Genomic DNA, 24922 nt, shown 5'->3' with positions numbered 1-24922 from the left:
GAAGCAACAATTTTTGCCGCAGGCATTAATTATGGTTACGCCACTGACGGGGTCTAGAGGAAGCCAATTCAACCGCTTCTTCCCCAGGGACAGAGAGCATCCACAAGTTCACAGAGTAATGAGTTATCTCCATTCTACTGTCCCACAGTGGAAAGAGTGAACCGAAACCTTGTGCTACCTTCAAGAAGCTGTGCAAACCTGAATCGTCAGCCTATTTGCTTCAGCCACCATCTAAAAAGGATTAGCCACTCAGAAGTATCTCTCTCTTATATTCCTCCAAAGGGGCGAGCTTCAAGACGAGCTCAGTTCTAAACCTCCAGGAACTATTTTTAATTTTTTCCAGGATTAATTTTTTAAGGAGAGAGATGGTAGGCTGGTTCCTCATCATTCCCTGTGATTATTGTGGGTTTTGTGGCACGTCATGAACATCTGGTGTTCATAGCAAGACTTCTTCATTGGTATGCGGTTCTGCTGTTGCCACGATCTAGTCATCATTCTCTATAATAAGTAATATCAGGAAGTGTCACTCTTATTTGGGAGGTCTTTGGTCTGACCTGCTCAGCCTCAGGTGGGCATGAGGAGGAACAAGGATACTAGTGGAGGGCCGGCCCCGTGGCTTAGTGGTTAAGTGCGCGCGCTCCACTGCTGGCGGCCCGGGTTTGGATCCCGGGCGCGCACCGACGCACTGCTTCTCCGGCCATGCTGAGGCTGCGTCCCACATACAGCAACTAGAAGGATGTGCAACTATGACCTACAACTATCTACTGGGGCTTTGGGGAAAAATAAGGAGGAGGATTGGCAATAGATGTTAGCTCAGAGCCGGTCTTCCTCAGCAAAAAGAGGAGGATTAGCATGGATGTTAGCTCAGGGCTGATCTTTCTCCCAAAAAACAAACAAACAAAAAAAAACAGGATACTAGTGAAATCAGCCCTGGACACACACCTGGATTAGTTTGCTTGGGCTGCAGCAACAAAGTACCACCAACTGGATGGTTTAAGCAACAGAAATTTACTGTCTCACAGTTCTGGAGGCTACAAGTCCAAAATCAAGGTATGAGCAGGGCTGGTTTCTTCTGAGGGTTGTGAGGGAAGGATCTGCTTCAGGCCTCTGCCCTTCGCTTATAGATGGCCAGCTTCTCTCTGTGTCTCTTCACATCAGCTTCCCTCTATGCATGTCTCTTTCTGCACACATGGCTTTTTTTTATAAGGACACCAGTCATATTGGATTAGGTGTCCAGTATGAGCTCATCTTAACTAATTACATCTGCAGTGACCCCATTTCAAGATAAGGTCACATTCTAAGGGACTGGGGGTTAGGACTTCAACATGTAAATTTGAGGGAGATGCAATTCAACCCATAACAACATCCATGGGACAATACTTGGGCCAGCAAGTGGCCCTTCCTTTCTCAAGCTCTCGTGTGGAGCAGGCACTCTGTATCCATCATCTTATTGAGTCATGATACCCCTGTCTTAGTCTGACAAGGCTGCCATAACAAAATGCCATAGACGGCTGGCTTAAACAATTTATTTTCTCACAGTTCTGGAGGTTGGAAAGTCCAAGATCAGGGTCAAGCAGGATTTGGTTTCTGGTAAGGACTCTCTTCTTGGTTCGTGGAGGCCACCCTGTGTGCTCACGTGACCTCTTCTTCGTGCAAGTGTGGAGAGAGAGAGCTCTGGAGTCTCCTCCTCTTCTTACAAGGGCACCAGCACTATCAGATTAGGGCCCCACTCTTATGACTTCATTAAAAATTTATCACCTCCTCACAGGCCCTATTTCCTAATACAGTCACTTTAGGGGTTGGGGTTTCAACATACAAATTTGGAGGGGACACAATTCACTCCATAGCATCCCTAATAGAAGACATTATTATCCTCATTTTACAGATGAGGAAACCGAGGCACAGAGAGGTTAACCCCCAGGTCTCAAAGCTGGAACTAGTATAAAATGCAAATCAGTTTGACTCCCAAAAACCATTTATCTGTCTACCATCAGTGGGTGGCCCAAACTAGGACCTAACATGAGAAAAGGGAAATTTGGAAAGGCTTTGCAGGTGTCTGTAGCCTGGTAGGGATCATGATTCTTTCCCCCCTGCACACTGCACCGCTCCTCAGCTCCCAGATGCAACTAGATCCAGCAAGCAGGGAGAGTGGACTATGGAGCCACAGGCCTGGGGCAGAACTGGCTTTGAATCTCAGCTTGACTTCTTACTATGACCTAAGGCAAAGTGCTTCATCTCTCTGTGCCTCAGTGTCCCTCCCTCATAGGATCATAGTGAGGACTGAAAGAGTCAATACATGTAAGGAGTTTTAGAACAGGGCCTTGGGGCCAGCCCAGTGGAGGTGGCATAGTGGTTATGATCATGTGCTCTGCTTTGGCTGCCTGGGGTTCGAAGGCCTGGATCCCAGGTGTAGACCTACGTACCACTCATCAGGCCATGCTGTGGCGGGGACCCATATACAAAATAGAGGATGATGGGCACAGATGTTAGCTCAGGGCCAATCTTCCTCAGCAAAAAAAAAAAAAAAAAAATAGAACAGGGCCTGGCACATAGTACATGCTTTATAAATGTTACTTGTTATCATTTTGGTCGTTCTTTTTTGAATTATAAGGAAGAGGAAAAATATAAGCCTTAAGAACAGAGAGTTTTTAAATGCTCCCAAGTTCTTTAACCAACCTGGGCCATCTGTAAGTTAAGGAAAATGTGCCCTGACATACAGGCAGGGTTTCTAGAAACTAATTTTCTGACAATGGCTTAATACAAACTATTCTAAAATGTGTTCTGCCCTTGGGATGGAGATCCAAGTATAGCAGACATGCTGGAAACCAGCAGTGGCCCTGTCTTATCTACAAAAAGGCATGAGTCACATGCTGATGAGGCTAAGTCCATTCCTGACTTCCCTCTTCCTCCTCCCTCCCCCTCATATTTCTTTCTTCCTCCTCAAGGTCTAAAAGTTTATTGAACTGAAGTTCAAGAATGAGTTACTCAACTAGGCTTGCAGTATACACGTGCCATCTATTACATCTATTTTATTCATTTCCATCCAATGTGTCAAATGACCGGCTCCAGGAAAACGCCCTCCTTTTGGTGGGATGGGGGAGGGTAAAGAGGGAAGTGATAAAACCAAAATTAAAACGACTGAAGTCCTATATGCTCCAGGAATACATCCTGGGGCGTGGGATGGGGGGTGAGAAGGGAATTTTAGGCCAAAATTAAAGAAGATTCCAGCCCTATATCCTCGCATCGCCAAGTATAGATGTGAGTAACAGGCGAGGCACGAATGTACTCAGATCCGAGGTGTACATCCCAGTCCAAACGCTGACTCCTGAAGGGCACCGAGGGGAGGGGTCACGTGGAGGAGTCACTTGACCATTTCCTCCTCTCTTAGGGACCCGCTGGCATCCAGCTGATTCCGTGGGGGAGGAAAAGTCTCCCCCTTGCTTCTCTCCGGCTCCCTCCTCTTTCTCATCTGCAGGGATTGTGTCAAGACATCCCCGCCACCCAGTTGCAAAAAGTAGCAACTTCCCCTCGGGCCGACGGAACGCTCGGGGCGACACGTCTGGGCCGCCGTCATTTGAATGCGTTTCCTCTTCATGAAGAACAAAGGTTGGAGCCCGAGCCTGGCAGCGCGGGGGCAGGAAAGTACACGGCGTGTGTCGAGCGAAACACACACACACACACACACACACACACACACAATGACCCACGAGAAAGGGAAAGGGGAAAACACCAATCCTCGGGGCGCTGGGCTTTTTCGACTTTTCCTTTAAAAAGAAAAAAAGTTTTTCAAGCCGTAGGTTCCAAGAACAGGCGGGAGGGGGGCGAGGCGGGGGGTTTTGCAGAAAAGGCGCCTGGTCGGTTATGAGTCACAAGTGGGTTATAAAAGGGTCGCCCGCTCGCAGGCGCGGGCTTCCTGTGCGCGGCCGGCCACGTCGGGCCGCCGGCAGCCCCGGGAGCCAGCAGACGGCGGAGCCGAGCCGCAGCGCGCCAGCGCCGGGAGCGATCGCAGGCCGCCCGGCCCCGCAGGTACGCCGACTCTGCCCCGGCCTCCGCCCGCCCCGCTCCGCCACGAGCCGGGCCGCGGCGGCGCCGCCACCGGCCCCCGCCGGCCACGGCGCGGGGGCGCGCGCACGTGGCCGCCGAGCGCCCGTCGGGGGGCGCCCTCCGCCACCTTCCGGGACCAGGGGGCGCTGGGGGTGGATTCCTGCGGGGAAGGGGCGAGGGGCGGGGAGGGCGCGGAAGCCCTGGCGCCGGGCTTGGCCGCGGCGTCCTTACCTGTGCCGTGGCCCTGGACGCGCTGAGCTATTGCAGCGGCCCGAGAAGTGTGCAGAACACACTTGCGGGACACGGTGGATCACAGGGGGCTGCCTTCACAACACGTGTCTTTTCTATTTTCTTTTGAAAAAATAACTACTGATAGACCTTAATGGTATAGAAGTTAGAATCATAAGTTAACAGATATCAACGTCTTCATTTAATAGACGTGAGGACTGAGCGACCGTTCGGTGAGCTGCTGTTTCTTTGCGCCCATTGTGCCAGGGTGCGTTCTGGCAGAGCACGTTGCTTCTCTTTATTCTCACCAAACCTCTGTGGGTGTCTGTCCTCCACATTTTACAGCTCCCAAGGGTGGACCAGGTCTTCTACATTTTGTATCATCTAAAGCAGGCAGATTGGGCTGATTATGTATAAAATTAAAGCTGGAGATACTGAAGTTGACAGTTGACGAAGATACAAGGGAAAATCCAGTCCTTAAAAATGAGGGAACTGAGGCCCAGAGAGGTGAAGTTACTTCTCCAACATCACACAGCAGATCCAGGATCCCGTGTGATTTGAAGAAGCCAGTAGTATCTAATGATGCTCATAATTTCACTTATATTTTGTGTCAAATAGATGAGGTCAAGTGGAGATATACTTTTTACATGACCTTGTGTAGCTATTTCAAAGCCAAAGTTACTCCTTCTTATCTCTACTCATCTCTCTAAAGAAGTAGCACCTTTTTTATATGTGGCTTTAACATAATGTATAATCTAAATGAAGCAGGGCAGCTGAACTTTGAATAATCCTAGCACTGATCTTTTAAAAATGCATATGTATAAAGTATGTAATTGCTTATCTGTGTGATCAGTAATATGAGCTATAAAGTTGTCAAGGCAATTTCTTGCGCATTGTCTAATTTGATAGTGACAATCGATAGGAAATTGGCAGGGTAGGTGGCATTATCCCCGTTTGCCTGTGAGGACTTGTGGCTCAGAGAATTTGTGTTTTCTCTAGTAAGGTCACTAGGTCCTTAGTGGAAAGCCTGCTTTTAGGCACGGATGTGGGATGTGGGATGTGGGATGTGGGATGTGGGATGGGGGGTGCAGACCGTGGGGCCTTTGACTCAGTTCAGGCTCCTTTCCAATATACTTTGCTGCCTCCCTGATTTCTTTCAGAGGACCAAAGCATACTTGGTAATTACTTCTGCTGCATGGACTACTCTGTAACGGCCTGTAATAAGCCAGTTCCTTCACGCCATGGGTCAGCTCACCCTGGCACAGACGCGGTCCCGTGAGCATCCTAACCACACATATTAAGAAAGAGAAACCTGAGCACTGGCTGAGCCCTACACTGTTTCAAGGCAGAACAGTGTAGAATTTGCACAAACTTCTACTCTTGTTTTTACCTGAGTAATCATGTGTAAAAAGTATGACTTACTGGTCTTTAAAAAACAAAATCCCTAAGTGCCACGTTCTCTTTATGGGAAGGCCATCATCACATTGTCTGCGCCAGACACTATGCTAGATGCTGGAGAGGAGGCAGAAGCGAGCAAGACAGCACAGCCCTGCCCTCATGAATCTTAAAAGTGAGAGGAAAGGCTAACAGAACTTGCTAGGCATTTGATATTTCAGTTGCAGTAACATAAATACTTAAACTAGTTAGAACATGCTGTGACTTTTGCCATTCTTCACAATGGCAAACATGGAAAATTAATAACTTTCCTCTTTCTTCATATCTCATCAAATCAGCCTTCTGTGAATCAAAAAATCCACCCAAAAAAGCCCTGCATTTTAACTTTTGAAAAGTTTTTTCATCAGCTATTTATGTCATGACGAAGATCTACCATTCACTTTAAAGGAGGTTTTTCATTTTAGAGTAACTCTTAAAAACTCTTAAGTTCAAATTCTTTAAAAAAAAAGGTCTTAGACCTCTTTTTTCCTACCTAAATCTAATGGAACTTATGTATGCTTTTCCCAGAAATTTAAAAGAGAAAAAACGTACATCCTCACACACAATTTTGCATTCATGTTAGCGGGCTCTGGGCTTCCTTAAATCTCAGCCATGACCCTCCCGGGGTGGACGTTCATAATCCCTATTCCAAACCTAGTAGGACTAAATAGCGTGAATGGTGGAGGGTGGTGTGGGGACTCTACCTTGCACCTAGACTGAGCACCTCTGTCCTTGACTAATTGGCATCTCCACATTTTTGTGAGTCATTCGCTATGAATCATAACTGAATCTATTGATTTTAACAGCTTTATAGCTTTGATGTTAGGCCTCCAGCCCACAGTGCAGAAGCCTAGTATTGTGGAAAGAGCATCAGCCTGAGAACCATGACAGGTCTCTAGTCCCAACTCTGTGCAAATGTGCCTCATTTTTTCTCATCTCTAAAATGGGTGGCTGGGACTGAGTCATTTGTAAAGTCCCTTAAACTAATGAAATTCTATGATTCCAGCGTGACTACCACTTCACTTCACTTTCATGTATCTTTTAAGACACGGCTGGACTCAGTGAATTCATATCCTCTATGTCCAAAGGGAGTCAGAGTAAGTAAGTACCGGTGTAATTGACTGGAGAATGTGTGTTTGTCTTTCACTAATCTTAATGGCTTCAAAACTGTCACGTGTTTGCTGAAATTGGATAGAATAAGAAATTGTGAAACACTTTTTCTCAAGGAAAAATATTAAAATTTTAAAAGCCTCTCTTTATCCCACCTTTTCACTGACTACATCTTTCACATATATATATATATATCTCCCTTTTATCTCAGACTCTCAAGGAAATATAACACTTTTAATTTGATCACTGCTGTGTAATTTGCACCTGCCATGAAACACTTAAGCTCTGTCCATCAATCTTGTCTTTGGGCTTAGAATATTCAGGGCCTCGAGTAAAACCTCCCAAAAGCACATTTATCCTCAGATTAGCACATCACGTGTCCGAGCAGTTTGGCATCCTCACTCACAACTCCTAGACTCTCAGCAAAGTGGAAGAATGCTTCGAACAAAAGGCACAGTTCTCACCCTTACACACGAGGTCACACTCGCCAAAAAAAGAGGCTTAACATCCATCAAGTGGTGTGGTTCAAGACAGACTGTGAATATCTGGGCTGATTCTGAAAAACAGTACCCATGTACGGGTAGATGGGGATAAGGCACTGGCCGGAGGAAAGATGAGTGAAGAATATCACACAGCTGATTTAAAGCAATTGTGAAGCTGATGTTTGGATAAGATGAAACGACATAAATGATGTTTGTGCCATTTCTCCGTAAATGAGAATGTTCTATACACAGTGTAGGTTCCTGGTTGTCTTAAAATGCTATGCTCCTTCATGTTGCTCGTCCACGCCAGGCAGGCCAGCATAGTGGTTCAGAGCATGGATGCTTGTGCCTACCCACTGTTGAATAACCTTGAGCAAGTTACTTCACCTGCCTGAAACCCGTGCCCCCGGGTGTAAATGGGGAGGATGACAATACTTATTCCTAAGGTTGTTATGAGGAATCAGTGAGTTAGTGTACATCAAACAGTCAAACTAGTGCCCGGCCCGAGGGTGCCCTGTACAAGTGTTTACACTATGTATACATTTATCTAAATGTATACATTTACGATCTTGTGTATTTCAAGAAACCATTTACATATACACTTATGATTTTGTATATTTCAAGGAACACTAATTTGGAAAGTGAGATATAAAAACTGTGAGAAAGTAACGTATCTATGTATAAAATGGTCTCTAAAAATTCTTGACAAGGTAAAAAGTTGCTTGGGTTTTAAAGAGTTTTTACCAGTTTCAGAATGCATTTTTCTCCTTAACCCAAAGAAAAACTAATAAAACATGTTAGAAAAATATGACTTACAGATTAGAATTATTTTGACTTGGTTTGTACTGTTTTTCGATAACCACTAATTTATACAATGATTCGATTATACAGCAGTAAATGCATCTGGACTTGTACTTTTAAAATGACAAAAAGTGCAACATGTGACAGATGTACAGATACTCACAGGTACTCAGCAGGTATTTGTGACTGATGTCATTACTACCTGGCTAACATCCACTGAGCCCTGGTCATGAGCCCACCCCAGACTAAATGCTTTACAGTCATTGTATCGCTTCATCTTCACAATGACCTTTTGAGTAGGTTGTATCATTATCTCCATTTTTAGAGAAGCAACTAAGACTTCAAGAGTTTAATTAAATTGCCAAGTATTACACACCAGTAACACTGCAGGAGTCACAAATGGAACCCAGGCAAGTTGAAAACCACAGAACAATAACACCCCTGGACGTTTCACCTAGATTCACTGATTGTTAACATTGGCCACATTTTCTTTATTTCTCTCTGTCTCTATCCATCTCTGTCTCTCTGTCTATATCTATACACAGACCTGGCATCTTACCTCTAAATGCTTGGGCATGTATCTCCTAAGCATAAGGACATGCTCCTACACAATGGAAACACGTGATTATGGCATCCAAATGTGGTTTTAAAAAACAAGAATGGAACCTAATTGTTACCCACAGCTTCAGATGATTATTTCTAGTCGTAATCTCCAGCTTTATCCTATAATGATTATACTTGGTGGACCCAGATCCAAGCCTGGGATCCTCTAAATGTAAATTGTCCATTACTAATCTGGAATACCAACAAACCTCATTAATATATTTCCACATCTACTAGCTGCTACTACACTAATTCTCCAAGAATCTGCATATTATTTAAATCTTACTGAAACACTCCAGTGCCAAATCCAAGCCAACTGTGCAGATAGAAATGCCTTTGGAATATCTCGAGCATTTATTCAGAGAGTGTCCTGAGTGTCGGCTATTATCGAGCACTGAGGTAAGACCTGGCCGGTCTCTGCCCTCAGGCACACCTCCGCACTAGAGGAGAGACACGTGAAGTAATCACTGTGCGCTGTGAGGGGTGCTCTGAGAGAGGATGGAGAGAGGACCGACCACCTTCAGGGAAGGGAGGGTCACACCAGGAACTGAAGAGAACCCAGCCTCCAGGAGTTTGCTGTCTGCGAGAGAGAGAAGGCAAGGTGGGCAAGTCCGTATTTGAGGAGCAATTGGAAATAGGTCTACTAGGGCCTAAGTGTATGTGTGAGGTTATGTCTAGAGATGGCACCTTGAGGAGCACCACACATAACCCTCATTTGGTATGTTAGGGCAGGGAGGAAAATGCTGTGGGGTGTACAGAGTAAACAGTATGGTCTTTGCCTTGTAACACAGGGTATCCCACACATGTGGCATCATAAGAAAACTCACTTTTAAAGAGGCAAAATGAAACCTTTTGTTCCCAGAACTAACTTAGTTTGTCTAACATAGTTCTCAGTACACAAATTCTTCCTTGCTTGGGACCATCACAGTCTATAGAAGTAGAAAAAAATGAACTGTGGCTTGTAGAAACAGAAAAGAGGACTTTTTCCTAGGATGCCAGACATATGGGACCCTGCACATATAGCTAACAAGCAGGTTACACATAGTAAATTCCAAAGGAGGCATTTTATTGAAATTCAGTGTTGAGAATAAACACTGTGAACTCAAGTGCACAGAGGAGGTCTCCTAGAAGAGGTGACCCTTAAAGGATAACAAAGCCCCCCAGAGTTGATAACTGCCATCACGTTTCCTTTTTCCCAAGGTGGGATGTGGCGGGGGGTGGGGGTGGGGGGTGGGGAGAAAGAATATTAAAAATAAATTATAAATGAAAAAGAGAAAACTATTAAAATTCTTTTACGGAAGTAAAATAGTAAAAAGTTTAAGTTGTTAGGCATACAGAAAACCTTTTGTGTAAATATGAAATAAGAACGAATGGCCATGATTTAAAGCAGTAGAATGCAGCTGCCCTGGAACTCTCTCCTTCCCATCCTTTGTTTTTATCCATGTTTGTCTGATAACATTTTCCCAAAATTTGGGGCCTGAAGCTGAGCCAGTGTGAGGTCAGGGTGTTGAGGAAGCACCCCTTCTGCCACGCGCTGGTCCAAGAGGGGGAGCTGGACTCGGGCTGCTCTCCACCCACTTCTGCTTACTCCACAGAATGACTCTGGGGGAAAATATTTCTCACCTGTTTTTTTTCCACATCCTTATCTGAAAAGTGAAGGTATTAATCACCGTCCATAATAAAACTATTGGGAAGGTTACTCGCTTGTAAATAAGTTCCACAAGTTGTATCAGTAAAAACTTCCTGGTTTTAAAATCGGGAAAAGCAGAATAATCCTCTAAGGCTAATATTCTTTCTCATTTGTGCGTTCACAATTAAATGGTCACTCAATATAATGTTTCCATAATGATCCTGTGGTGTCCACATTGGCTGTCTTCTGACACAGTTCAAAAGTATGTCACGCTGAGTTTTCTGTGTTAATATCATTCCTGGCATATATCTTTAAAAACACCCATTTTCTGAATTTCAGAATACAGAAAGGTATGTTGTATTAGAGCTGTTCCACGTGCAAACCAGTCTTTTCAATAAGGAGCTCTTAATTTAGAAATAATAGGTATTTTCATTAAAGAATTCTCAATTAGATCAAGAGAAGGGATATTAGATTTTTGTGGAAGTAAATGAAAGAAAATATCATGACATGGTGAGTTCTTAATTTTTTTCCCAGCAATGGCTTATACAGGGAGTTTTTCTTAAATGTAAAGTTAATGATATGGAAAGTAATCTTATTCTTCACCAGGAGATCAGGAGATGGGTTATTGCTATGGAAGAATCCATTTTACTTGTAGAAGATGCATTTGTGTGCTTTTGGAGATGTGATCCCAGTTAGTTACCACCTCAGTCAGTAGCAGGTCACACTGTCAATCCCTTTTTGATGACAGAACTCATGTGAATTCAAGAGGAAACGTATTCCTCTTTGCCCCATTTCCTGACAGCTCAGGAGTTGACTTACCTTTAAAATCAGTTGTGAGATGTGACAGAATAATACTCTATAGAAAACATGTGATAAAAAACTTCATGAGCATAAACACACTTTAGAAAACCAGTCCCTTGAATATTTCTTTTTGGCACGGAATATTAAAGGTCTTTATGAAGAATTACTGAGAAATTAAACATTTCGTATGAGGTTTTATAGCATGTAGAGAGGTTCAAACACAGAGGGCCGAACTAAAACTCAGGTGATGCTGTTTTAAATACTTATTTTGTGGGTGTTCTATGCTGGACATGAAATGGATGAGTTCTCAAACTATTTTGGGTACATCCTCATCTTTCCTCTAAATCACTCGTTATCCCCATTAAAACTTACCCCCCTGGGGCTCCTCTCTCCTCAGTCCTTGATCTCTGGTTTCAGAGATGACTAGCTAACTTACCTAATAAACAAGCCTAAGTTGAAGTGTCAGTGAGAGAGGCTTCAACCCCATCCTTTTCCTCCTTCTCCAAATAACTTATTTGCGTTTCAAGAACAGTTTACCTGAAACCTCACCTGCCATCTTGGTTCTCCCACCAAAAGGAGATGGTTCTAATGGTAAGAAATTCAGACTAAGTGGAAGGGAAGGGAAGCATTATAACAAATGTAGAATTTTCAGAGGGGCAGGACCTTGGGGCATCATGTTTGCAGCCACCTTCATCTTTTGATCTTAGGTCAAAAAGTAATCAAGGAATTGTTATTCCAAAGATTACCTATGACAGGTCCAAATTGTCTCAGGATCTTGATTTGTACATCCCTGCGTTCATCTTCACTGCTTACTCTCATGACGTAAACCAAAACAGCAACTTCAGAATATAGGGAATCAGAATAAGTTCTGGTGGAAAAGCCAGATGCTGCTTTCTTATGCAACTAACACTAGTTGCTTTTAGTGAATGGATCCAAATAGAAATCAACATTGAATTCCATTTTAATGATTATGTTTTTGACTGGTACACAAGAAGATTAAATAAAAATGGGGAAACATTTAAAGGAAATTATCTAAACTTAATCATCTTCATTTTCAAAAGCATAATTACATTACTTTTCACTTATTAAAATGGCTTTGGGGCAGGAATTTATATTGCTATATCAATACAGGATCATGACTTTCAGCAGAAATAAGTATACATTCACTTTGTAACAACAAATTAATAGTTTCCAAATATTTGTACATTTCAGGATGAATAAAGTCAGGGCTATCTCATGATGGCTTGGTTATGAAATTCAACCATTGTGACTCTTTTTTAAAGAAAACTTTATGGCATGCAGTTCTTTTAGTATGCAGATATTAAGGAGCTGGTGCTGAGAATAAGCAGCAAAATAAGAAAATATAGAGAAATATAAAATTGTAGAAGGATATAACTTATGATTCATATATGAAAAGAGATCCTTAGTGACAAACTTAGGACAAGCTCTGAATATATAGCTGATATCATCTTTCTTGGCAAATCAATAAAGTAAGAATAAAAGGATATATTTAAATTATATGGGGCCGGCCCCGTGGCTTAGTGGTTAAGTGCGTGCACTCTGCTGCTGGCGGCCCAGGTTCGGATCCCGGGCGCGCACTGACACACCGCTTCTCCGGCCACGCTGAGGCTGCGTCCCACATACAGCAACTAGAAGAATGTGCAGCTATGACATACAACTATCTACTGGGGATTTGGGGGGAAAAAATAAATAAATAAAATCTTTAAAAAAATAAATAAATAAATAAATAAATTATATGGCCCCCCTCAAAAAAAAAAATCATCCTTCAGAAAAGCATAGTTTAAGGAAAATTTTCCCAGAGTGCTGCCTTCAGTTCTCACTACCAGAGGAAGAACAGGCCTGCCATATAATGAAAGATAGCTGGTATTATTATTTATCTAGTATATATCTAGTGCTTCATCTTGGTATATTTTTATCCAAGGTGAGAAGGAATGGTTTTGACACTCAATTACTGAGTAACAAATTCCTTCAAGTACCAGATTTACCTTGGAACCTATCCTCAGCTACTGAAAAAAACTGTGCTATAGTAAAGCTTATATTGACAATGGATATTTCGTGTTGTGGGCCTAAAAGTATTGTGGAGGGGGTTTGAAGCATGTCTTTAGAAGTACCCTAGTCAAGACCCCCCACTCTAATTTATATTGTATAATCCATATAAATTTCTCTTGTATTGCAAATTATGCTTGTTACATTCTAATCAAATGGTTAGCAGCTGTCACTGTTGATGGCTAGGTCTGTACTTGTGTCTAATTCTGCTGCCACTCTGCCAAGCTGGGTGGCTATACTGATTCCAGAAAGAGCCATTTCATTTCTTATTACCTCATGACATCCTCCTGTGCCCAAGGCATTGGGTGGTCTGTGATCACTAATTTCCAGTCAGACACACAGCAGTTCTGTTGGTTAACTTGGGTGCTCCTTGCAAGCCCAGTCAAAACCACTGCAAGTGAGCACAGCTGCCACTCAAACAGCGGAATGATCGTCTAGTCATTCTAACGTCTAATAGTCTACTGAATATACTTCTTAAAAAACTATTCTGGGATATTTCTCCTTTATTCTGTTTACTGGGGTTTATGTTGTTCATCTCTCATTATGTTTTTAAGTGAGATTTAAGATTGTGTAGTATATTTAGACAAACTGCTCTTCTCTGCAGTTTTAGGAATTCATCATGGAATTCTTTGTGCCTGAGAAGTCTTGTCTAGATAAAACATTGAGAATGAATGTGCACCTGTGTGATGCTTTTTATTTCAGCATACCTTTAGAGTTTGAACCAATAAAAAATAAAAGCTGTTAGAATTTTTAATATAGTATAATACTGTGAGGAACATTCGTCACTTTTCTAAGCACTCTAATTGGGCAATTTGTGAAAAAAGATGAAAGAGAAAAAATCCAGTTATTATATTAAATGCATTTCTTTTAATACCTGTGCTGAGATGTCACCTTTAAAGAACAGGAGTAAAATTTATGGGTAGAATTGTATGCAAGCAATTCACCTTAAATGTGAATTAGACATAGCTCTTTAAGAGAAGGTTGAATTATTCTGGTTGAGGAGGAACTAACATTAGGATAGTAAAGTGTATTTATTGAGCATTTACTGTGTCCAAGGCACTGTGGAAGGGAAAAAAAAAAAAAAACTTTATTTTTATCATCTTTATTGACTGAAAATCTGTAAAATGAAAAAAATCCTGAATTGACATCATTTACTTCAAAGCTCTTCATCATTGAACTAATTCATCTCAGAAAACAGCAAAGTTAAAAAAAAAATTACTATCAGTAAGAATGATATATTTCCTTGGTCTGGAAATTTCCAAACCACCATGTTCTGCCCTGTCAAAACATATTCATTGGGGAATTTTTAACTTTATACACTTCTTTTGAACTTAATCACAATTTTACATCTAGCTGGTTTCATGATTAAATAAAAGAGAAGGTGATTCCCCTCTTGCACTGGAGGAGACCACACACTTGAATGGTACTCTAACTTCTAGGTTCTGCTGTAGTAACACTGAAACCAGAAGCTGTGGGAGAAATGTCACTTTATCTGAGAGAGTAAAATCAGACTCTAACAGGAAGTAGCAAATTCATCTTTTGCTTTTTTTGATCCACTCTTTGCTAAGACAAGCAGTTTGAGACACAGCACTCTTTAAGTCATACTTCCCTTACGTAGATCAAAACCAAAGCCACTGGGTAATGCTTTCCCCAGAGAATCTCTAAATAGCAGAGACGGGGACATTTCATGACGGATTCATTTGTGGGCGAGACCTCCGTTGCCTGTATCATAGCTCCTGAAAAAATTAAGGTAAAACCTCAACTTTTATTACAGAATGAAGAACTAGCCCAAACTCGACCTTTCAGTTTTAATTTTCATCAATCATAAAGTACTATTTTGAATATTTTGGCCTTTTACTTAAATTGTCTGATTCCCAGGTGAGATATAAATCAGAAAAGAGAGTAGTGTGTCAGAACTCAAGATCCCCCCTTTGCATTTTAGCATTTGGGGACTCTGAAGCGTGGTTCTGTTTTTGTCTTAAAGAAGATGATACATATGTGTAAATAATTCAGAACTACAGAATAGAATTTAAAGCATAAATTTAAAAATAGTCTTCAAATACACGTAAAGGTGAAAAGACTATCATCTTTTAATTGCCAATTTCTCTACTCTTTTCAACCAATTCCTTCCTAGGATTTAATGAGCTCTTTCCTTTAAAAAGAGAATGAAGATGATTTTTGCCTTCAGATTTACATTCTATCACTCCAACTTTATAACTGCCTGTGCATACACAACCATTTCTCTCTCTCTTACAGGTGGCGCAAACCAGGAAGGGGAAATCAGTGGTTAAATTCTTTATGCCTCATCCTCTGAATGCTGGAGGCTCGCTGTAGGCTGTATGCTGTTAATGCTAATCGTGATAGGGGTTTTTACCTCGCACTGACTCCTACATGTTAGCATTAACAGGGTATGATGCCTGTTACTAACATTCACATGGAACAGACTGCTGCAGTGGGAGGATGACAAAGAAGCATGAGTCACCCTGTTGGATAAACTTAGACTTCAGTCTTTATTATTTTTTTAATTTGTTAATCATAATCTGGTCACTGGGATGTTCCACCTTAAATTAAGTTTTAAGTGTAAGGTCATTTAAAAGATTTATCAGCAGTATTCTGAATGCAAATATTTTTACTTTAATCTTCAAGCCCACATCTTTGTTTTTATCTTTAATGGAAAATGTATTCATGTCATTTTTAATTCAAAGTTATGGTTTGTTCATTATAACTGTTCATAAGCACTTTTAATAATGAAGAAATATGGACTAAACACATTCTGAAATAAATTTCTAGAATATCTTTGTAGTTAAAAATTACAAGGTCTACTGTCCTCCACTTACATCATGGATTGCCTGGCAACATTTTTTAAAAGACTTAGAAATTGGTATTTTCCCACATGTAACAATTTTCTATTGAGACAACTTTAGTCTAAAATTAAAACTTTTATTTGAATATTAAGGGGAAATTGAAAGGATATGGAATGAATTTGTTTTTTAAAAATGAAAGATTTTTAACTACTTGCATGGTAAATGACGTCTGAGAGCTAACTCCTGTCCTTTCCCTACAAGATGCAAAGATTTAGTCAAAACTTTCATATTTGAAATTTAAGTCCCAAATCTACGTTCAAGTTCAATAGCTTAAACACATAATAATGTCTTGGGGTCAGAGAATCCGCTTTTCCTCTCTGAGAGTCTCTAAGTCCACAGAATGGGGCTAATGCTTTACAAGGTTGGTGTGAGGCCTTCATGAGATAAGAGAATTATTTTGTAAAATATAAAGTGCTACATAAATGTTATAGTGAAATTAAGCCAGGAACTAGTCTCCCCACTTTGTTAGAGAAGAGAAAAGCTAATGATTTGATTTGCAGAATTTTTAAGGTTTGGATTTCTATGCAGTTTTTCTCCATAATTAACTATATCACTCACAAATAAATAGCCAATTGTAATTATTAGCATATTTAATGTATAATTGTATTAGCAACTCTTTTCAACATTTTGTTGAATAGTTATACACTGTAACCAAATAAATCTCTTGAGTCTTTAGTTGATTTAAAATAATTTTTTGTTATGGATTTTTTTCTTTTGCAAAGTACAAACTGTAATTTCAGAAGTTATTTACACAAAAAAAGACAATGGGAAAAAATTATGAGAATACTAAGGGGAACATTCCTGACTCCTAGGACACAGTATTCTCATCTGAGGGCATCCCCTTGGCCTAGCCTCCATTTCTTGGCAGTTGTGTGTGCTGCCAAGATAAATTTCTCCTCTTGACCCTTGGAATGAACATTTGGCTCCATGGAGCCCCCATGTAGGTACATCACATTCAAGGGTGTTTCTTCCGACTATTCGTTTTATCTGCACTGTTTATCTACAAAAGGAGTCCTTGTTTTGAGTCCCAATTCTTCAAACCCTGCTTGCCGCCCACAGCCACAAAGTCCCAGAATATTAGGCCTGGAATAAACTCATCTTCCTGCTGTTACCATGAAAAGCTATGAGCATCAAAAAGGCAGTTTAAGAAAAACTGTGCTGTGAAATGCCTTATTTGAAGAGCACTAGACTACACTACATGACACTTAGGCAAGTTACTTAATCTCTCTAACCTTCAGTTTCCTCATCAGTAAAATAATGAATATATTTCATAAGGGTAGTAGGCTTAAATGAAACCGTGCATTTAAAGAGCACAAAAGCTATTATGTATTAAGTGTTACAACACGAGCATGAAAACTTTTAAATTTCAGTCATCTAAATCAAATGATCTACCATAGCAGATCTTCCCACGGACACATTAGCTCCAATCTAACCACAATCCCATGACGACAACCCGGAGAACCTAGATACTGCCCGGGCGCTGGGGTCTCTCTGATGCCCGACCCTCCTAGGCTCTAGGTCCTGATCCCTTGGTCTTAGATGGAGTCCTCCTGACCAATATATTCAGTCATTCCAAAACTTCCTGGAACATGAGTAGGACTGGGTGTGCGTTTGGATTGGAGGAAGGGGTAAGTAGCAAGGAAGTGTATGTGTGTGTGTGTGTGTTTTGAAGTGACAAACTAAGGGTGGTTGAAATGAAAGTGGGTTCTGTGGTAGATGGAGAAAGTAAAAGGAACCCAATTTGTGTGCAGAATACTGAATTGAATGAAGCACTAAATCATGCTGGACATGGTTTCTTTAAAAAAAAATTGAAGGTCAAGAGGGTTGTCTGGGATCGGACCCACTTCCCCAGAAACTTGCTGAGTTAGAAACCAGGCCTTTCCTAGTCACTGTCAGCAGCTAGGAAGATCCAGCAGCTAAAAAATAAAGGGAAAAAAAAAAACAGAGTAAAGGGGAAAAAAGTGAAGTCTGGGGATTGAAGAATATATAGAAAACATGGAACATGAGTATTTTTCCGAAAACAGATGACCAGTACCTCAAAGAAATCGGGAGAACTTGAAGAGAAAAAGGAGCTTGAAGAAAATTAATAAAAAGAGTCCATAAATGGGAAGCTGACTTAAAGAAAGCTGACCCATTATGTGGTTCTCCACTAATAATGACTAGAAAACACTGAAACCACCAGGTAAAACTTGCTGATAAGAGTTCAGCTTCCCACTTTGGATTTCAGATTCTCTCATAGCAATAAGGATAAAGAATTAATGTTCACATCAAGGTTTTTTTTTTTTCTGTTTCTATCGTGTTTTAACAAATCTAAGTGTTCCAGTATTAGTCTTCACCTGGCTAACACATATATTCCTAATCAGTTAAGTAATGGATTTTTTTGAGGTGGATTTCCCAGATGTCATCCCAATGGTGTCTTCTCTATCTTCAGTCACTTTTCCACCCTTCTCTGCAGCACGCGGGGGTCTCCCAGTTCACTAGCACTTAATGCACTGGATCATAATTAGTTCGGTGTGTGAATGACTGCACTAGAGGACATGATTCTCTTGAGGGCCGATCCACCAACTTGCATACTCGTATCCCACTCAAATGTTTACTGGCTTAATCACAGCATTAGTCTTCCAAGTCTAGTTGTAAGAACAGAAAAAAATTTAAATACAGTGAATATTTCACTTTAACTATATCGACAGGCTCAAAGAGGTGATTTTTGGTAAATAAAATTTCATGATAGCCAACAAATGACTGAAAAGTTCTACATGTAACTGAAGAGCTAGGGCAGCATGGGAAACATGGGAACACGTCAAGGTGCAGGTTCCCAGGCTCCCACTCCCAGAGATTCTGGTTCTGTAACGGAGCTAAGGAAACTTCCTTTTACCAGGCTAACCAAGAGATCAGATGCAAGTGCTTCATAAACCAACTGAGAAACGGGTTTATACCCAGTGCTACTATTCATGTGGCAACGACGAATGGTGCTCAGCAGAAATCCTGCAACACACAGAGCTACTGTCTGTTTCCACACCATTCTCTCTGTGTATTGAGAGGTTCTGCAACATGGGCTGAGTGATGAGATGCTCTGTCATTGATATCTTTGGGAAATAAGCAGCAATTAAATTTCAAGTCCCATCATCCCTCCCCACCAAAAACATCCTAGCCATCTCAATAAAATCCTCCTGACTTTAAAGTCACCCACTGAACCCAGTTGCCCTGTGTTCTACCACCAGCTGCAACCAACGAATGACCTTGCCCTATCTAGGCCCAAACTATCAGCTGCTGCTTGGAACAGTAGTAAGGGAAGGTCAGTGAGAAAGGATTGGGTGCCAGTTCCTGCCTTGCGAAGACTGGGTTGACCAGTGAAACAGTCACGAGATGTCACTGCCATCCTATCTTGCCCTTTCACCCCTGTGCTGCCAAGGCTTCAACAATCATCATACCCAGTCTCCACTTAGGAAAATCCTACCCTTTCCCGAATGCTGACAGCTCAATAATTGCTGTTCCCTTAGCCCATGCCCAGCACATAGGAAAAGAACTCTGAAAAGGGTTTCACCCAGAAGTGATCTTTCTCCTCAGTCCTCCCGAAGTACAGTTTGTAGCTCTCCTATAAAAGTGCTTCACATTGTGCCCCACATTTGTTATTTGTGTACATGTTGTCCTCTCTTCTAGATCATGAGCTCCTGTAGGAAAGAAAGAATCATTTTAAACTTTTCTGTATTCCACTGAGCTAAGGTCTTGCTCACAGTCGCTTAAGTGGAATGGGAAAATGTATCCAAGTCTCCACTGACTTTGGAAATACAGCTTGTTCTGCTGTTGGAGACTATCTGTACCTGGCATATGTGTGTCTATTTGAGGGACTGTTTTTCAAGTTGACTTGCATGGACTCATTACAGACAGCTCAAACATCAATTTGGCTTTTCCTAAATTCTGCAGATCAAGAAGGCAGTCTCCATATCCATTTGAAGAAATTCCATTATTAAAAATATATATATGAAAATTTGTCCTCAGTATTTTTCTCTCTACAGGCAGGCTGACATAATAATACCCAACTTTGAAATCCTTAGAAATAAACTTGCAGTAGTAGCCTCAAATATTTTCCTTTCTTTTAATATATTTAAACATGTATAAATCTAAAATCTTCTTAGTGGATAAATTTATCTTTAAAAAGATGTTATCTACATTTATGAAAACTTAAAATACACATACTCTTTGATCTATGGGATCACCTATAAGAATTTATATCACAGATCTACTAGCTCACATGTAGGATCATATGTACATGACTAATTGATATATTATTTTAATAGCAAAAATTAAAAATCAACCATCAACAGGGGACTGATTAAATAATGGTATGTCTATAAATAGAATATTATATACTGAAGGAATAGAAACAGAATGTGTAACTTCTAAAATGGAAAGTAAAAAGGAAGAGAAAATAAGGAAGACTGGATCAATCCACTATATGGCAAGAAAGGAGAAAAAAATGCAAAGAAATGGTAATCACAGTAAAGTGTATATGAATTAAAACTTACCTATCATAAAAGAATAGTTCCAAGACTGGATTAAAAAGAAAATAACAGTTTTATGCTGTTTACAAAAGACAGACTTAAAACATAATGACATAAAAAAGTTGGAAGTAAGGGGATAGAAAAATATATACCAGGTAAATACTAACAAAAACTTAGTGTAATAACAGAACCAGATTAAAGAAAAAATAGATTAAGGAAACCAGATTAAGATGGAAAAAATCACTTTTAGGGAAAGGATCCGTATTTAATGATAAAAAGAAACAATTCACCAGCAAGTTATAAAAATCCCAAACCAGAATACACAGCGCTAACAAAACAGTCTCAAAATATAATTATCAAATACTGATTTAATTACAAGGAAAATTATCAAATCCACAATCATTCTAAGAGAATGAGTTTAAGGAAAAAAAAAGATTCCTGGGGCCAGCGTGGTGGCGCAAGCGGTTAACTGGGCGCGCTCCGCTGTGGCAACCCGGGGTCCGCTGGTTCGGATCCCGGATGCGCACCAACGTGCCGCTTGTCAGGCCATGCTGTGGCGGCGTCCCACGTAGAGTGGAGGAAGATGGGTATGGATGGATGTCAGTGCCCGTCTCCCTCAGCAAAAAGAGGAGGATTGGCAGATGTTAGCTCAGGGCCAATCTTCCTCACACACACACACACAAAAAAAAGACTCCTATATGCTTTTTTAAAGAGAACATCTAAAATATAACGACATGAAAAGGTGAAAGGAATGGAAAAATATTCACCACTAACCCAAAAACCTCATGTAGAAATATCAGTATCAGAAGAACAGATTCTAAGACAAGTCAGTCAGAAGTTGACAAGCTGATCCTACAATAACCATGACAAATTTTGAAAAAGAAGAATAAGGAAGGACTCACCAGACCAGAAATCAAAACATGTTATAAAGCCGTAATGATTAAAACTTTGTGGCAGTGGTACAGGAAGAAACAAATGGACCAGTGAAGCCAACCCCGGCATTTAAAGGAATCTGATATATAACAGTGTGGCATAACCACTAAGAGTAGGGAGACAATAAATGGTCCAGATAACTGACTATCCATGTGGGGGAGGGGATGGTTTAAAATAAGATCCCTTCCTTCACTCTACAACCCAAATTAAACTTCGAATAAATTATACAATTGGATATGAAAAGCAATATCAGGTGTGTGTGTGTGTGTGTGTGTGTGTGTGTGTGTGTGTATACCTTATAACTTCAAGTTAGGAAAGGCTTTCTTAAATTTCTTAAAACAAATATAAATCATAAAGGAAAAGATGGATAATTTTCACCACATTAAAATTAAAGACAGCATAAACAAAGTCAAAAAGCCAGACCAGAGAAGATACTTGCAGTAACAAAGGTTTAACTTTCTGAATATATAAATAACTCCTATTAATATAAAAGGACCAAAGACCCAATAAAAAATGCACAAAGGTTGTAAACTGGTAACTCACATAAGAAATCTTATTGGATAATAAACAAATGAAGAGATGCTCATTGTGGCTATATGCTCGGTATTAAACAAATTAAATTAAATGAGATAGGATCACGCATATCCAACTGACCAAATATTTGAATGTCTGACAATGATAAGCGTGAGGGAGTGGAGAAACAGGAACTATCCCACTGCTGATAGGGAGTAAACTGGTACAACTATTGTGGTGACTAACAATATTCAGTAAAGTTGAAGATGCAGTGTTCCACTTCTAGGTGCATACCCTAGAGATACTGTCAAATGTGTACACAAAAACACATACATAAGAATATTTTCCACAGTAGTGTCTGTAATATTAAGAGGTCAAGATCATCCTCACTGGTCATCAATGAGAGAACAAATTAATCATGGGATTAATCATACAATACATGGTGTATGAATACTATAGAGCCCTACGTTTATCAACCAACTCTGCATGGATACTAGGCTCTACATGTATCAACACGCTAAGTGTGAAAACATAATGCTGAGCAATAAAAGAAAAATGCAAAAGAATATGTATCATAAAACCAATTATGTTTAGTATTAAAACATACAGCATACTATACATTATAAATCATGAAGGGTAAGGATATGCACAAACAGGATAGTGGTTCTTCTTGGAAGGAAATGACACAAGGAAGACTTTCAATGGATAGGTAGCTTTTTCTTTATTTAAAAACAAAAGGATCTGAAGTAACTAAGGGAAAAGGTTAACAGTGGTTAAATTTGGGTAGTAGCTATAAATCAACATTGTTGGTTCCTTTTTCTTATTTAAAAACAAAAGGATCTGAAGTAAATAAGGGAAAAGGTTAACAATGGTTAAATTTGGGTAGTGGCTATATGTGTCAACATTCTTGGTTGCAAACAACAAGATCTGCTCTAGCTAGTTTAAGCAAAAAAGGAATGGCTTGCAAGCCTCAGGCTCAGAGATCAGGCAGCACGGCTCTAAAAAATGCCCATTATTACACCACAGAGCAGCTGCTGGGACAAAATGCTGAAAAACCAGGACATGGGACCTCCGCTACTGCTGCCTTGAAAGCCACATGTCACTGCTCCCCTCAACAAAATGGATCCCATGTGCCATTCTGTCTTCAATGTTGCTTCCAAACTTCACACAGGTGTGTCTAATTGGTGCACCTGGGATCCCTGTCTGAGCCCTAGCTGCAAGGAAAGTCAGGAAATTGTTTCACTCTTCTGCTTGGCGAGATAAGATCCATGAGGTGGGAAGTCACAACATTGGGTGTTCAAGCAGTATTAGGTGCCCAAAAAGCATGAATCATGTCCACTCAAATAGGGGTTTGCTAAATTATTTTCTGTACTTTTCTGTATGCTCAAAATATTTCATAATTTTTTTAAAGAAAAACATTTCAAAGTATAAATTCACAAACAAAAAAAGGAATGGGAAAGGAAATCAGGAGCAGATAAGAAATTCTGACCAATTTCTAAAACACGGAAAGTGAACGACTAATCCAACAGTAGAGGATGTCACCACCTAGAATACATGTGGAGAGAGTCCATCAGAGCAGGGAGCCCACCTGCCCAGCTGGAACCTGGAGAAGCTCAGAGATGGCAGAAGACAGAAGCAGAGAGGGGCTAAAAAAGAAAGGGGTTAATTAAAGGTCCAGATACAAACCAGTTGACTTCTACCTGTATCCCCTATCTCCAAATACACAAGGGCCTGAATCCAGGTATTTGCCCTCAGGCCAAATATTGGAGGGATCTCAAAATAAGTGAAAGAACTATCTGGGGATAACGAGGGCAGTGAGTGTGGAAATCAGTTGCCAAGACTGAAGATCTCTTCCTTCCAGCATTTAGAAAATCGCCATCAGAACAGCCAGCCTCACCTACTCTTTTTAGAGAAGCCAAACCTTACCAGTACCACAGAGCTGCCACTCAAGCTCCTGACAGGCACATCTTCGACTATAAAAACCAACAGTCACTGTTTTTCAATCACTAATTTGAAAAAAAGTCTGAAACATGAAAGACTGATATAAGCAAAAAATCTGTCACTAGAGGAAAGAGATAACTCAGGTACCAGGAAATAAATGAATAAATGAACAAATGAATGCATATAACTCTATTAGTATCTTCAGAAACATTCACAGAGATACACTGTCTCTGTTAAACATGAACAGGATGCTACCAATACGCAGAAGAAAGAGCTTTCAGAAATTAAAATATGCTTGACATGCAGGGCCGGTCCAGTGGTGTACTGGTTAAGTTCGCGTGCTCCGCTTCAACAGCCCGGGGTTTGCGAGTTCGGATCCTGCGTGCCAACCTACACACCACTCGTCAAGCCATGCTGTGGTGGCGTCCCACATACAACATAGAGGAAGACTGGCAAAGATGTTAGCTCAAGGTCAATCCTCCTGACTGAATAAAAAATGTGCTTAAGATAAAAAGAAGTTTAATTGAAAAGATTAGAATATAAATGCAAGAAAAACGAGAGGAGAAAAATACAGAAGACCAATACAGAAGATCCAAAATCCAACTAAAAGGTGTTAGAAAAACAGAGAAGGGAAAGATGAATAAAATTTAAAAAAAGAAAAATTTCCTAGAGCTCAAAAGGGATGTCAAAACTAAAAGTACCAAGGAGAATAACTGATTCAAGACCTAGATACAGATATGAAATTTTAGCACTTTATAACACCAAGAATAAGAAAGCCCTAAAAGTGTCGTGTGTGTGTGTGTGTGCACGCGCACGTGTGTGTGGCAGGGTGGGAGGTGAGGAGAAAGGCAGGTTTGCAGAGAACAGGTTATATATAAAAAGGAACAAAACCAGATCGGTATCAGATTTCTCATTAGCAACATCAGAAGCTAGAAGATAACTGAGTTGCTTTCAAAGTCTTATTTTTAA

At 40.5% G+C, this 24922-nt stretch overlaps 1 pseudogene; it reads left to right on the top strand.

The window, feature by feature from the left end:
• Positions 1-3463: 3463 nt before the first annotated feature.
• Positions 3464-16963, top strand: LOC147913442 (uncharacterized; annotated as a pseudogene).
• The last annotated feature ends 7959 nt before the right edge of the window (positions 16964-24922 follow it).

This window comes from Ceratotherium simum, chromosome 27, assembly GCF_057802395.1.
Source record: "Ceratotherium simum simum isolate JZ-2026a chromosome 27, ASM5780239v1, whole genome shotgun sequence".
NCBI lineage: Eukaryota > Metazoa > Chordata > Mammalia > Perissodactyla > Rhinocerotidae > Ceratotherium > Ceratotherium simum.
This window is presented reverse-complemented; position numbering and strand designations above follow the sequence as displayed.